Source organism: Buteo buteo, chromosome 32 (genome assembly GCF_964188355.1).
Source record: "Buteo buteo chromosome 32, bButBut1.hap1.1, whole genome shotgun sequence".
In the NCBI taxonomy this organism is placed as follows: domain Eukaryota; kingdom Metazoa; phylum Chordata; class Aves; order Accipitriformes; family Accipitridae; genus Buteo; species Buteo buteo.
This window is the reverse complement of record NC_134202.1, coordinates 833,832-838,579: the sequence shown is the minus strand read 5'-3', so window position 1 is coordinate 838,579 and position 4,748 is coordinate 833,832. Positions and strand designations below refer to the sequence as shown.

At 64.5% G+C, this 4,748-nt stretch overlaps 1 long non-coding RNA gene across 1 annotated transcript; it reads right to left on the bottom strand.

Moving 5' to 3' along the window:
- Positions 1-1,336: 1,336 nt before the first annotated feature.
- Positions 1,337-4,018, bottom strand: LOC142026304 (uncharacterized). Its single transcript, XR_012648800.1, has 3 exons — positions 3,904-4,018; positions 2,621-2,724; positions 1,337-1,453 (listed from the first exon to the last, which is right to left on the bottom strand). It is a non-coding gene; the product is annotated as an uncharacterized LOC142026304 (long non-coding RNA).
- Between the last annotated feature and the right edge of the window lie 730 nt (positions 4,019-4,748).

The following is a 4,748-nucleotide window of genomic DNA, read 5'->3' as shown; positions in this document are numbered from 1 at the left end:
CGTGAGTTGGGGTTTGGGGGGGACCTTGGGGGTGGGGGTGTCCCAGGGGAGGGGGTGACCCCGGGGTACCCTTCTTCCCATCCCCAGCCCTTTAGGGTACCCCCCATCCCCACCCATATTGGGGTACCCCTCTCCCCATCCCCACCTATATTGGGGTCCCCCTCTCCCCATCCCTATTGGGGTACCCCCTCCTCCCCATCCCCATCCATATTGGGGTACCCCTCTCCCCATCCCTACTGGATTACCCCTTCCTCCCCATCCCCATCAATATTGGGGTACCCCTCTCCCCACCCATATTGGGGTACCCCCTCCTCTCCATCCCACCCCCATCTGTATTGGGGTGTCCCTCTCCCCATCCCCATCCCTATCGGGGTACCCCTCTCCCCACCCATATTGGGGTACCTCCTCCTCCCCATCCCCATCCATATTGGGGTACCCCTCTCCCCATCCCTACTGGAGTACCCCTTCCTCCCCATCCCCATCAATATTGGGGTACCCCTCTCCCCACCCATATTGGGGTACCCCCTCCTCTCCATCCCACCCCCATCTGTATCGGGGTACCCCTCTCCCCATCCCCATCCCTATCGGGGTACCCTTCTCCCCATCCCTATTGGGGTACCCCCTCCTCCCCATCCCCATCCATATTGGGGTACCCCTCTCCCCATCCCTACTGGAGTACCCCTTCCTCCCCATCAATATTGGGGTACCCCTCTCCCCACCCATATTGGGGTACCCCCTCCTCCCCATCCATATTGGGGTACCCCTCTCCCCATCCCCACCCATATTGGGGTACCCCCTCCTCCCCATCCATATTGGGGTACCCCTCTCCCCATCCCCACCCATATTGGGGTACCCCCTCATCCCCATCCATATTGGGGTACCCCTCTCCCCATCCCTATTGGAGTACCCCTTCCTCCCCATCCCCATCAATATTGGGGTCCCCCTCTCCCCACCCATATTGGGGTACCCCCTCCTCCCCATCCCCATCCATTTTGGGGTACCCCCTCTCCCCCCTCAACCTCCCCCATCCCCCCCAACTCTCCAGCCATCCCCCACATTTTAGGGTAACTCCCCCCCCCCCAAAACTCGGGCTGCACCCCTAATTTTTTTGGGGGTACCCCCCCCCCCACAGGACCGGGCAGCGCGGGGGCCAGGGCCGGGATTGCGGGGTGCTACGACGGGGTCGCTCGGCGTTGGAAAGCTGCGGGGCCGAGTTGCGCTGGCTCTGCCGCCGCGACGCCCTCCTGCTCTAGCTCCTTTATTGGGGGGCGGCGGTGGGGGGGAGGGGGGGGGGCAGCACCCATGGGTGGGGGGACACGCCACCCCCCACCCCACCCTGGGGGCTCAGGCGGGCGGCCGGGCGCAGATCCAGTGCTTCTCGGAGGCGCAGCTGGCCGTCTGCACGTCCGCGTCCCCCAGGTAGGCGCAGTCGGCCCCGCCGCGGACCGTGAACCTGCCGGCAGGCCGGCCTCCTCTTCCTCCATCCCTCCTTCCTCTTCCTCCCGCCGCCGTCTCCCCCTGCTTCGTCCCTTCGCCTCTTCCTCCTCCTCCCTGATCCCTCCAGCCGTCCCTTCTCCGTCCCTTCTCCTCCTCCTTCATCCCTCCTCCCTCCTCCTCCTCCCCGGTCCCTCCATCCACCTCCGCCCTCCCCTACTTCATCCCTCCATCCATCCCTCCTCCTCCTCCCCAATCCCTCCATCCCTCCATCTCTCCTCTTCCTCCTCCTTCTCCATCCCTCCTCCTCCCCAATCCCTCCAGCCCTCCTTCATCCCTCCATCCCTCCTCCTCCTCATCCCTCCATCCTTCCTTCATCCCTCCTCTTCCTCCTCCTTCTTCATCCCTCCATCCCTCCTCCTCCTCATCCCTCCCTCCATCCTTCCTTCATCCCTCCTCTTCCTCCTCCTCCTTCATCCCTCCATCCCTCCTCCTCCTGCCCAATTCCTCCATCCCTCCTTCAGCCCTCCTCCTCCCTTGTCCCTCCATCCCTCCCTCATTCATCCCTCCTCTTCCTCCTTCTTCCTCCCTCCTCCTTCCCCCAGTCCCTCCCTCCTTCCCTCCCTCCTTCATCCCTCCTCCTCCTCCCCAATCCCTCCAGCCCTCCCTCCTCCAGCCCTCCTCCCCTCCATCCATCCCTTCTCCTCCTCCCCCTCCCTCCCTCCTTCATCCCTCCATTCCTCCTCCTCATCCCTCCATCCTTCCTTCATCCCTCCTTCATCCTCCTCCTCCTTCATCCCTCCATCCCTCCTCCTCCTGCCCAACTCCTCCATCCTTCCTCCATCCCTCCGTCTCCCCTGTCCCTCCTCCTTCATCCCTCCTCCTCCTCCTCCATCCCTCCATCCCTCCCTCCTCCATCCCTCCTTCTCCTCCCCCTCCCTCGCTCCTTCATCCCTCCTCCTCCTCCTCCTCAATCCCTCCCCCCATCCTTCCTTCATCCCTCCTCATTCCCTCCATCCAGCCCTCCTCCTCCTCAACCTCTCCAGCCCTCCCTCCTCCTCCCTCTCCCCATCCCTCCCCTGTGTCTCCCCCATTCTCCACCGTGTCCCAGTGTCCCCCCCCAGTGTCCCCACCGTGTCCCAGTGTCCCCCCCCCCCAGTGTCCCCACCGTGTCCCAGTCCCTCACCAGGGCTGGGAGCGGGAGCCGTTGGCCCAGCGCCAGCGGTGCTGCGAGTCCTTCCAGAGCCCGACCCAGTGGTGGGGAAGACCCTTGTACCGTGCCAGCAGCCTCTGGGGACAACGGGGACACCGGGGGACATGGGGGGGATAAGGGGACATGGGGACAGAGGGGACGGGGGGACGCCCAGCGACGCAGGGACGTGGGGTTATGGGGACCATGGGGACATGGGGACATCGGTATGGGGACATGGGGTCAGCCTACCCCAGGGGGATGGGAGGACATGGTGGGGACATGGGGACACCCAGGGACACGGGGGTGCGGGCATATGGGGACCATGGGGACATGGGGACACGGGGACATGGGGACACCCAGGGACACAGACGTGGGGATATGGGGACCATGGGGACACAGGGACATCAGTATGGGGACACAGGGACATGGGGACACGGGGACATAAGGACACACCTGGGGATATACATGGGGATGTGACAACATTGGTATGGGGACACAGGGACATGGGGACATCGGTATGGGGACATGGGGTCAGCCTACCCCAGGGGGATGGGAGGACATGGTGGGGACATGGGACACCCAGGGACACGGGGATGTGGGCATATGGGGACCATGGGGACATGGGGACACGGGGACACGGGGACATGGGGACACAGGGACATGGGGACACCCAGGGACACAGACGTGGGGATATGGGGACCATGGGGACACAGGGACATTGGTATGGGGACACAGGGACATGGGGACACGGGGACATAGGGACACGGGGACATGAGGACACACCTGGGGATATACATGGGGATGTGACGACATTGGTATGGGGACACAGGGACATGGGGACACCAGGGACACAGGGATGTGGGGACATGAGGACACGGGGACACACGGACATCGGTATGGGGACATGAGGACACGGGGACACATGGACATCGGTATGGGGACAAGGGGACACAGGGACATGGGGACACACACGGGGATATACATGGGGACATGAGGACATTGGTGTGGGGACATGGGGACACCCAGGGACACAGGGACATCGGTATGGGGACATGAGGACACAAGGACACAGGGACACAGGGACATCGCTATGGGGACATGGGCGCCCTCCACCACTCTCCCAGGTCACCCAAGCCCCGACCATCCTCCCAAGGGACCCCCCAGCACCCACCCAGGGGACTCCCCCCCCGCCCCCCCAAAAGCCACCCACTTTTGGGTGCCCTCCCAGCATCCACCCCTCCTCCCCCTCCCTCCCAGCACCCTTTGGGTGCCCCCACCTTCTCTTCTGGGGTGTCAAGGGGGTGAGGGACCCCCCCAAATCCCGGCAGCGCCCCAACCCGCGGCTCCAGTTGCCTTCCTCCTCGGAGAAGAGGTAACAGCGACCCCCGAAACCCAACCAGCCCCGGGGGCAGCCGCAGCCCCCGGCCCCTGCACCTGCACCAAAATCCCCACCTTTCACCCCAAAACGGGCCGTCACGCTACGGAGGGCGGGAGGCGGCACCCACCACCCACTGACGATCCCCCCCCCCCCCCCAGTGTCACCCTGTCCCCCCCGCCGCCCATGTTCCCCACCTGTGGGATTCACCCCTTGTCCCCAAAACGGCCTTTTTTCACCCAAATCCCAGCTCAACTCACCCATGGGGTGCCCCACCCTGGGGGTGGCTGAGGTGCCCATCACCTGCACCCCCCCCCCTCCGTGTCACCCCTCATCCCGTCCCTTGTGTCCCCCCCACAGGGATTCCCCCCCTAAGTTCCCAAGAATGACCTTTTTTCCACTCAAAACGACCTTTTTCCACCCAAATCCCAACCCTGCTCACCCACGGGGTTCCCACTCGGGGGGGGGGGGTGTCCCTGTCACCCATGTCCTCCCCCCCCATGTGTCCCCTCTCATCCCATCACCCCATGTCCCCGTCCCCCCATCCCACTGCCCCAGATTCTCCCCACCCCCATTTTTCCCCAATTCCACCCCATTTTTTTTTTTTGGGGGGGGGGGGGGCAAATTTCCTACCTGCCAGCAAAGCGGCGGTGGCGGCAGCACCAGCGACGAGCCCGGCAGCGGCGACGGCGGCCACCAAGATCCGGCCTGCGGCGGGACGGGACGGGCCACGGCGTCAACGCCCCC